The sequence below is a fragment of the Ictidomys tridecemlineatus genome, chromosome 2 (genome assembly GCF_052094955.1).
Source record: "Ictidomys tridecemlineatus isolate mIctTri1 chromosome 2, mIctTri1.hap1, whole genome shotgun sequence".
NCBI lineage: Eukaryota > Metazoa > Chordata > Mammalia > Rodentia > Sciuridae > Ictidomys > Ictidomys tridecemlineatus.
In genome coordinates, this window is record NC_135478.1 from 93,935,226 (window position 1) to 93,945,620 (window position 10,395).

General features: G+C 64.4%; 1 long non-coding RNA gene across 2 annotated transcripts; it reads right to left on the reverse strand.

The window, feature by feature from the left end:
- Positions 1-2,381: 2,381 nt before the first annotated feature.
- On the reverse strand, positions 2,382-10,021 carry LOC120891372 (uncharacterized). 2 transcript variants are annotated; one of them, XR_013434882.1, is made up of 4 exons: positions 5,143-10,021; positions 4,720-4,821; positions 3,520-3,907; positions 2,382-2,794 (listed from the first exon to the last, which is right to left on the reverse strand). It is a non-coding gene; the product is annotated as an uncharacterized LOC120891372 (long non-coding RNA). The 2 variants fall into 2 exon arrangements; XR_013434881.1 differs by having other exon boundaries at positions 4,720-8,406.
- Between the last annotated feature and the right edge of the window lie 374 nt (positions 10,022-10,395).

Sequence of the window (10,395 nt, forward strand, 5' to 3'; positions counted from 1 at the left end):
CTCCGGGAGCCCTTTCTGACTTATTCTGGAAGCTGCCCAGGCTCTGCAGTGCTTGATGTCCAGTAAACCACTGGCCCTTTTCTGTTTTTAACGGGCATTGAGGACCTGGCGCCTGGAGGGAAGGCCCAGAGACAGTGTGGGCAGGGAAGGGACAGTCCCTGGGTAGCAGAGGTGACGTCCTAGGCTTCCAGGCACCAGTGCTGACAGGCCCTAGGAAGGCCTCTTGGTCCCCTGGGTGCTGACCGCCCACCCTGAGAACAGCGAGCCTGTGGCCAGGCTTCCCGGTGCAGCCTGACCTGCAGCCAGCAGAGACACTGGTGTGTGGAAGTCCAGGGCACGGCTCGGCCACGCAGCGAACAGGCCGATGCAGGCAGGCAGGTGTGCGGACAGTGGGGTGGACACCAGGCTGGGGCTGGCTTCCTCGAGACTCAGCGTCCACCAGGACAGGGGCAGCGTTCCCGCCTGGGCCTCTGTGCCCCTCGGCTCTGCCCTCGACGAGGTGCCAGGTGGCCCCTGTGGGACATGCTTCTGTCCCTGGTTTAAGGGGAACAGGCCAGGCTCGGGAAGGATGTGGGGAACGTGAGGGAAGGGGCCGTTGTCCACCCGGCTGGGCAGGCACGGGCAGCAGGAGGCAGCCGGGCTTGGGAGACCAAGGCCCGCGGCTCCAGTCCTGGCTCCACCCCGGGCCCAGCAACCTCGACGTGTGCTCAGCCCCTCTGGGAAGTAGGGACGGGCATGGCGTCCTCGCAGCCCTAAGGACGTCACTTGGACATGGCCAGGGCGAGGTCACGGAGAAACAGAGGGGGGCTCGGGACCCCTCCACACCCTAACCCAGTGGGCCCCTGGGGCATCCGGGCCGGGGCATGGGAGGGGCGAGGGGACAAGAGTGCCCCACCCACGGGAAGCCCAGCTCCCTCCAGCTGGTGTCCTCACATGTGACAGCAGGGACCGAGTTACAGAAGTCAGAGTTGACCCCTGCCACCTCCTGGCCTCAGATCCAGTCAGTTGTTGAGGAGCAGCAAGGCCCGTGCAGGGCCCAGTGGGCACATCTGAGGGCCATCGTGGGCCACCGCTGGGTCGGCGGGGGCTCCTGCTGTCCGGGGGCCAGGGCCTGAGGACACTGCTGCTCAGGCTGGGATCCACACATGAGGTGGGAGGCACAGGACGAGGGACGGGGAATGGAGGGGCGGCGCCCCAGGGTGACCAGGCGGTGGGGGCTGCGGGCGGGGGAGGGGCACCGTCCTCTGCGGATCTGAAAGGTCCAGCGTGGCATGGACGCTGCTGCTGCTCCGGTGCTCACTCGGGTGGGAGCGGAGGGCGGTGCCAAGCTCAGGGGCCACCAGCAAGCACACCAGAGGCAGAGGGGCACACCGGGCCACCGAGACCCTGTCCCCATGGACGGACTGGCGTGCTGGCTGGAGGACCGACTGTGGGGAGCTCCCGGGACTCTGCTGCCAGCCTGGCCCTGCCCACCCTTCCCTGAAGGAGGGTCCCTGGAAGGTCACTGGACGTCCCTCTGTGACCATGGGTTCTGAAGTCTGGCTGGGCACAATTCAGGAGCCACTTGTCAAAAGAAACGAACTTTATTTTTAGAACACACACACACACCACACCACACAGCTCTTCAGGAAAACCCTCAGAGCCCAACTGCCACCACCAGCTTCCACAAGCCTCTCCACCTCCCCTACTCCTCCTGCTCTTGAGGCCAATTGGCTGGGTTGCGTGGGCGGAGCCAAAAAAGTCCCCCAATGAGCAGCTCTGTTGTCTGAAAGGGCGGGGAAACAACCCAATGAGCAACACCACAGAGGAGCCAATCAGCTAGAAGTTGCTGGGGAGGCCTGGCACATCCCCGGGGTGGGGTGAGAGCAGAGGGTCCCAGAGACCCCTGCCTGCTCCAGCCTCCGGGTCCCCCTCCTGCCCTCTCTTGCTGCACCCGTCCCAGCACCCAGCGCCGGGGAGTCAGGGCAAGTTCAAGGTCGATCCTGTTTGTCTATGGGCACCTTTCTGCACCGGCCTGGGATCCCTTGGGAGGCAAAACTGGACGTGACCTCTCTGCAGTGACTGTCACATGGGAACCCCCCTCTTCTCCATTGAGAATGTTCACATCAGGGCTGTGCATACAGTCAGCGCTCCATAAATGCACACCCTACAGAGGGTGTCTCTAAAGAGGGCCCAGAGTGAGCCGGGCTCTGAGACGGCCTGCGGGGCCTCCCCGCGTGGGAGACGGCGGGCCTCGGCGGGGCTCCCCCAGGACTCGGGAAAGAAGGATATCAGCGTGCTGGAGCCTAATCAAATCTGGATGACTTCACTGGAAACCTTTCCGCGATCCCATCAGCGCTGAAGGATCACAACAGCAACAAATTAGACCCACAGGCTCGGGAAAATGTGCCCGATTTAGAAACGGATGTTACAGTTTATTAACCAGCTAAATTAATTCGATTTTGAACCACTGTTAAATATACATTAGGATGTATCGCCCAGGAGCCCAGCGGGCAGGGGGGAGGGCGGGGGAGGCTGTCCTGACTCCCTTGGGGCCTGCGTGAGGGGTCCAGGCTGGGGGAGGGAGGCCCAGGGAAAGCCCGGGCACCGCAGGCTCCACCCCAGGGCAGGAGCCAGGAGCTCCGTATCTCGTATCTGAAAGTCTCATTCATTCCTCCTTCAAGTACAGCTGGATCCAGGCGCTCAGGGTCAACAGGAACCGGCTTTTGGTTATTCGTGTTCTTGTACAGGGACTTTACTCTTGAGGCAGGATGGCCATTGGCCATGTTCATTCTGCCCGCTCCCCTCCCAGGACCTGCCAGGTAAAGGTCCTGGGTAAATGTCCCTTGGATGGCTAGGGTCAGGGCCCCTCTGATGGGCCAGATGCAGCTCTCACTGGCCTGAGCTGGAGAGAGGGGGAGGGCGGCCGGGAGGGGCGCTCTCCAGCCAGGGACCTTCCCCCTCCAACCTGCTCATGTGCTGTGATAGCTCAGTCTGACCCCAGAGCAGGCCATACCCTGTCCCTGCAAGGTGGGGATGTGGTGGCTCACACACAGCCCATCTCCTGCCATCTGACCCCACCCTGACCCAGACAGACCAGAAACCCCAGGTGGCCTGCAGGCTGTGCGCTGGGTGCGAGTCGGCCCGTCTCCCCTCCAGGGGTGCTTTGTGCAGTGCCCAACACCAACTCCCTGCTGCAGACCCAGTTGTGCCCAGTCCCTGGCCCTCCTCTGCAGGTCGCCAAGACAGAAGGTTCCGGACACTTCTGCTCTGCGCTGCCATGGTGAGTGGGCATGTGGGGCGCCAGACGAGGTCAGGGCACGGCTGGGCCTGGGAGTTCGCACCTGCCGTGCGCCATCTTCTTCCCGCCTGAGCTGGTGGCCAGAATCCCACGCCACCTGCCTGCCCTCTGCAGGAGTGTCTTAGCCACTCGTCCCTGTCCCCAGGGTCACTCAGGCTACTGGCCCAACGCACGGACAGCACCAAGTTCACCACCTCCGCCCAGGTCTGGAGGAAGGAAGGTAAACAGCAAGCACTTACTGTCTGCAGGGCCAGACCTGCTGTGAGAGCAGCCCAGGACGGGCCTGGCCGTGGCCCTGCCCTCCGTCACTGGGCAGAGAGCTCCCGCCGTGGGCTGAACGCGGCTCTGAGGCCACACTGTCCTGTGGGGTCCCGTTGGTGGCCGAGGAGCAGGAAATGTGGTGCTCACGGCTCTGGAGGCTGAGGCCCGAGGTGGAGGCCCCAGAGGTTCCACTCTGGTGAGGGCTGCTGCTCCCCAGATGTCCTCACGGGGCGGAAACTGGCCAGGGAGTTCTCTAGGGTCCCGGCTTGAAGTTACCACCCCCCCGTGGGGGCCCACGTCATGACCTTGTCCCCTCCCACAGGCTCTGCCTCCCGGCACCGTCACACACAGGGTCAGGACCCCAACCTGCGAATGTGGGGGAGACACAAACACTTAATCTGTAACCCACGCATCGGAAGACACAGCCGGCCTCCCCCACGGGGCCTTTGCACCTGCTGAGCTGGTGGCCCACAATGCTTTGCTTCCCCCTCCAGCAGCAGTGCATCCCCAGGGACCCTGGAGCTCCTGCTGGGCCAGCCCTGCCTCCCGGGGCCGGGGTGCCTTCTCTACTGCGCATGCCCAGGGCTCAAAATGGAAGCCCATTTACATCATGGAAAGGGCAGGAAGCGAGGGACTTCTGGCCTCGGCCACTGCGTGGATAAGCCTTGAGGGTGTTATGCCAAGGGCAAGAAGCTGGCAGCCAGGGGTGCCCATGAGGAGACCCAGCTTAGAGGAGAGGAGGGTTAGGGCGCCATGGCCAGGCCAGGGGAGTGGCGGTTACTGCTCCACAGGGCCAGGGCCAGGGCCACTGTTCAGGGTGACAGGAGCCCCAGGAACTGTCTCGTGGCAAGTGTCACTAACACCAGACCTTGGACCTCACAGTGGCTAATGCAGTGGTTTTTATGCAATAGATATTTTACCACAATAAAAATGAAGAAAAGCTGTGTCTGTAACACCCCCCCACCCCCCAGCCGGCCTGGCTCCCGATGAAGATGAGGTGGAGCAGAAAAGGAAGAAAGGACAGAAGGAATCCGAGGAAGGACAAAGGGACCAGGACGGAGGCCAGACCTGAGCAGCCACCCCGGCCCCTGGCCCGTCCCTCCTGACAGTCACTCCTAGCTTCCTGAGAAATCTGTAAATCTTCGTGCTATGAAGCCCCACTGGTCTATGAAAATCACCTGGTTCACCTGCTTACGAGAGCTGGTCGGCTCCGGCATGGACTTTCAGATTAGATCACGCAGCAGTATATTTTAAGAAACCTATGATCCGGGCGCGTGTACCTGTTGATCAGATCAAGGAGACAAGTGACATCCTGAAGATCCCAGAGGCCAGGCCTCCACCAGCGCCACCAGCGCCCAGCTGATGCCGTTCCCACATCCTTCCCATGGCCGCCCCACACCAGGTTTCCTTTAGAGGAAGAGCCTGAGGTCCCAGAAGCCCTCTGCAGGACGGATGCAGCCTGCACTCTGCTCTGAGGATGCAGCCGCCACCTTTCACTTTCTAACCAGCCCTTCCTCTTGCTGAGCCCTGACTCAAGTAGGGGACTCAGGGATGCCTTTCAGAGACAGAACCCTCCCCGGTACAGTTCTCAGCCCAGAGACCCTCCAGATGGCTCTGTCCCTGCTCCCAGCCAGCCTGTCCCGTGAGAACTGCTGTCCCGGGCTCTGCTCCAGGGACCGTCTGTGCCGGGGAGGAGGGGACCGGCTGAGGGGAGAGCCAGCAGGAACCGTGGGTGGCCCTGTGGGTCGGTGAGATCACCATCCAGAGGCCCAGGTGCCGGGCAGCCGGGCCAGGACTGAGGACAGACTGGGACCCAGCTCTGTCCTGCCAGGAGTCCTGCCGCAGCCGTGGAAGAGCTGGCTGGGGGCCAGGGCCGGAGCTGCAGGCCCAGGAAGCCCTGCCCCCAGATCTGCCCTCCGCCAGCTCGGCCCAGTGAACCCGAGCTGTGAGCGCCTCTCCCACAGGGTGACAGGACGCCACCTGGCCAGTGTCCGGCTGGCCCTGCCCTAGGAGCCACCAGGCCCACATGCTTGGCGCACAGCAGAGACATTTATTGAGCACTTACACGCCGCATGGCAATGACCCCTGGACCCCAGGGCCCCAGGGCACAAGTCACCAGCTCTGCTTGGCTCATGGTGGGCAGCAGGCTGGTGGCACTGGGCTGTCCTGGCCACTCATCTGCTGGGCTCTGCTGGCTGCCTCCGGACACGCCCCTGCAGCCGAAGGTCAGCCGGTCCAGCCTCAGGCCTGCCGGTCCAGCCTCGGCCCCTCCACACGCCTCCCGCTCCCTCCAGGCCCGAGGCTGTTCTGGAGCACAGAGGAGCTCACTCCAGGGTCTCGAGAGCCCCCCGCCCCCACACGTTCCCTCACGTCGGCTTCACGCTCCTGGCGGAAGCCGAAGCCAGAGGTCGGGGGGCAGTGGGTTCCGCGATGGGGCTGCTGCTCAGGGGCCCTGGTCTCTGGGACCACCGGGGCCACCCGCGGCACACTCTGCAGCAGGCAGGGGCCCCTCCCAGCCCTGTGGGACCCCTGCCCCAGGTCACAGGACCAGACAGGCCACTGCCCACCCCGGGGCCCATAGTCAGGGAGGGGACGGGAGGCTGTCCCCGTGACCCAGTGTGGGGGCTGGCAACCGTGAGAGGCCACCAAGAGGCTGGTGCTGGGTGAGTGACAGGGCCACAGGTGGGAGATGAGGACAGACGGGGAGGGGACCGGCTGCAGGGGGCTTGTCACGTCACACTCTGGCTTTTTCTGGGGTGGGAGCTGCAGGGACCCTCGGGTGGAGCTTCCCTGCCGCGGGCCTGGGGCTCTGACAGGATCCCCCTGTCTGACGGTGACCAAGGGACTCAGGGGGCCACGTGGCCACCAGGAGCCTGGGGGCTGGACCGCTGCACCGTCCAGGTGTGCCACCATGGCCAGAGCCTGGTGAGGCTGGGGGTGACTGGAAGCTGAGGCAGGGGCCACCAGGGGGCTGGACACACACACACAGGACAAAGAGCAGCAGGGACGCCGGGGGCTCTGGGGCCACCACAGCAGGTGGCCCTGTCCTGGGGGACAGAGAAGCAGTCCGATCCACCGTCCACATGGGGCAGGTCCAGTGGGCCGGGAGCCCGCTGTCTGCAGAGCCCTCGAGGCCCTGCCCGGCGCCCGCCTGGTCCTGGGGACACAGCGAGCCAGACACACCCACCCGCGGGAGCTGATGGCCGGCTGCCCGGTGCCAGAGATCACCAGGAGGACCCCAGGGCCTCTAGGATGACCCCAGGGACCGAGGCTCAGACACAGAGGTCCCTGCAGCGCAGCTCCCTGGACCCGTCCTTGGTCATCACCGTGTCATGAGCCCGGGGTGGGGGGGCTCAGCCCACGCTCCACGCCACCCCTGCCACGCTCAGGGCGGTGCACGCATGTGAGCGTGAGTGTGTTCACGCGCGTGTATGGCCCAGGTCGGATCATAAACCAGGCCTGGGGAGGAGGATGGGGGTGTCCTGAGCCCATGAGGGACGCCTCTGCTTAGCTGCTTGAAGCTGTGGGTTCTTGAGCAAGACTCCTAACCTCTCTGAGCCTCGGCTTTCTCCTCAGAAAATGCAGGTATCACTGTGCCCATCTTGTCACACAGCGGGTGGGGGCAGCGACTGGGTTCTCTAGGTGATGAAGCTTCAGCGCAGGTCACGTGCAGCTTACCTCTGAGTCCTGAGGCCACACGCTGTGGGCACGTTACCCCAGAGCAGCGTCTCTGGCCCCTCCAAACTTTTTCCTTTTTCTTTTTTTTTTTTGAGACAAGGCCTCCCTAAATTGTTCAGAGCCTTGCCAAGTTGCTGAGGTTGGCCTAGAGCTTGCGATCCTCCTCCCTCAGCCTCCCAAGTCTCGGGGATTGCAGGCGTGGCCACCACACTGGTATGTGACTCATTTCAAGAGCCTGTGAGCCACTGGCTGCCGCCTCGTGGTGGCCATTGTGTTTACCAAGAGCACTGAGGTCTGCGTGACCCACCAAGGAAAAGGGAGAAACCGCGGTTGTTTGTTTAGCTGGGATTTGGAGTCATTCGTTACTGCGGCAAAACCTAACCTCTCCTGACTGGTGTACCGTGGGCGCGAGAACACGTGAGGTCCAGGCGCGCCGCGGGGGCCACAGTCAGCCTTACTCTTACTTGAACAACCTCCCAGAGCAAATGAGCAGGTCAGGACGCTGAGTGGGGTGGATGGACTCTGAGGAGGCCCCACAGTCCCCCTCCTGGGATCTGCAGCGTGAGCTCCTCCCTCCTGCTGAGCGTGAGCCAGGCCGCGGCATTGTCACTCATGCTGTGAGCGACTCTGTGTCTGTCCCATGGGAAGAGTCCTCTGCTGGCCTTGGGGAAGTGGGGAGCCGTGCTGGGAGGCCCAGGGCACGGATGGACGGCAGGGCCACCGCAGCTGTTCCTCCCACCTGGCTCTGGGCTGACGTCCAAGGGCAGGGCGTGGCAGGCTGCGGCCTCTGACGTCGCCCTGACTGGCGGGGGGCCAGCTTGCCCAATGTCCTCCCGTGGACCCCAGTCAGGCTGCGTCAGGGCCACCCCAGGGGCCCCTGGTAGCTTAGTCAAAGACCTTGTCTCCATGCGGTCGCATTCTGAGGTCCTGGGGTCTGGGCCTCAGCTGGGGAACCCTGGGGAGAGCGGCCGGCCGGCTCCATGGCCAGGCCCGGGTCCTGCCCACGGCCAGGTGAGCAGGAAGCAGACCCCCAGGAGCCCCGGGAGCCCCCAGCCCCCGACACCGAGCAGAGAACGCCCTGGGCCAGGCAGACACGTGTCCAGGGAGGACTCGCAGGCTGTGCTGCCCCGGGGCCTCTGCTCCTGGGGTCGGGGACCCTTAGGGGTGAGGACCCGGTGTCAGGGTGCTGCCCTGGGAGCTGCCCCGAGCCTGCTGCCTGCCCGTGGGACTTCGGTCAGCTGCTGGGCAGCTGCCATCTTCTTTGCAGCCTGAGCGGTAGTGGCTCCTGTCCCCCTGCAGCTGGGGTGTGCAGGCAGAGAGCTGATGTCACCATTACAGTGGACTCGGCCACCTTCACAGTCAGCGTCACTAACCCAGGATGCCCTGTAGCGGAGTCACCAGACCATAGGGACAGGAGGAGCCCACGGAGAGCTGCCCTGTCCCCCAGGGCGGGAGGAGTGGCCACGCTGCCCTCCGAGGCACGATGCTCCGACGCTGGCCATGACGCTGACCGGGATGTGGAAATGTCCCCACGTTCCCGAGGGGACCACAGAGGCTCCCACGTCCCAGGGCTTTCCCAAAGTGCCCCGGCTGCCGTGCCAGGATGGTAGAGCAGGCTGGGAACACCACGGCCCGTCCCGTGGTGGCCTCGTGTGACCCCCCCGCGGCCAGGCAGGGCAGAGAATGGGGCCCCGGCGCATCTCAAGGGACTGGTTAAGCTGAGAAGTTTCTGGAACACGGTGGGACGGCTGGGAGGGCCCAGGTGATGTTTTTCGGCTGAAAATGTCCCCTGGGTAAAATCCCAGCCCTCTCCCTCCGTCTGCGGCGGGGACCTGGCTCCCTGAGACCCCAGCACAGGGAAGGCGCTGCCCGGCTCCGTCCTGGAGTGGCCCCCAGCCCCCCCCGGGGAACTGGGGCCAGCGGCGGTGCGTGGGTACTGCCCCGTAGGTGCTGGGCACACCCTGCCCAGCCTGGCCGGCTCTCCTGGGACCCGGGGGGCAGGCGGGGAAGGAGGAGCCAGGTGGCAGATGTGGGAACCAGGCTCAGTGACAGGGGACACTGGGCAAGAAGAAGGCAGGAAGCAAGACCCCCGGAGGGGCACCAGGGCACCGCATGCCAGCCGGGCATCGTGGCCACGCAGCCTCTCCTACCCCCTGGGCCCGGCCGACGCAGGTGCAGAGGAAACGCTGCTGTCGGAGTCGGAGGCAGAAGGCGGCTCGTGTCCCCACGTCTGCCGCTTGCTCAGCGATCCTGAGCCGCTGAAAATCCCTGAGACCGGCATAACCGGGCTGGGGCCCACAGTGACAAAGAGAAACGAGAAAACTGACAACGAGAGGGACCTTTCCTGCCAGCCAGCAAAAGTCAGGCCTGTGCAAACGGAAAGGGAGAGTCCTGGCCCCAGGAAGCAGAATTCCAGGAATAGAGTCAGCTTCAGGCACAGCCAGATCCAGGGACTTGAGTCATGTCACCAGACTTTGGTCACACTCCTTCCTTGGCCTGTCCACTCCTCCATTCACATTCTCCCCGAGGTGGCCTGCTGGCTGCCAGGAGTCCTATGATCATCCCTGTGATCCGAGACAGCAGAAGGAGCTGCCCCTATCCACGTCCCTGGCAAAGGCCACAGCGCAGGCTGGATCGGCTCTCCTAGGCCCGTAGCGGGTCGGAAGGCCAGCTGCGCCCGCCCCTCCCAGCCTGGGGTCGGGCACTGTCTGCGGAGCGCGAGCAGAGGCCAATCCCCAGTGAGGACCAGGCTGGTGCCCACGAGGGGCAACAAGAGTCAGCTCCACTGGTGCCTGTCCTTCCGCCCAGATCCTCCCCTTCCCCCCCCTGTCCCCAGGCCGCCCCTGGGTGGCAAGCTGCCCTGCCTTCTGGCCTTGGCAGTGGGCCCTGTGGAGACCAAGGGCGGGAGGCCAGGAGCTGCCCAGGCCCTGGAGGGGTGCTGGCTTCTCAGGGTGACCCTGCCCCGCCCCTACAGGGGTCTACCAGGCTGGACGGCCCTCCTGGCCTTGGCGTAGGTGGGAGGCTGGGGCCACTGCACGGTGCGCGACCCTGTGGGCCCCTCCAGGCCCTGAACTGCGCTTAAAGGGCACCTACAGCGAGCCGGGCACCGAGGCCCACCCCTGTAACCCCAGGGGCTGGGGAGGCTGAGGCAGGAGCATCCCGAGTTCAAAGCCAGC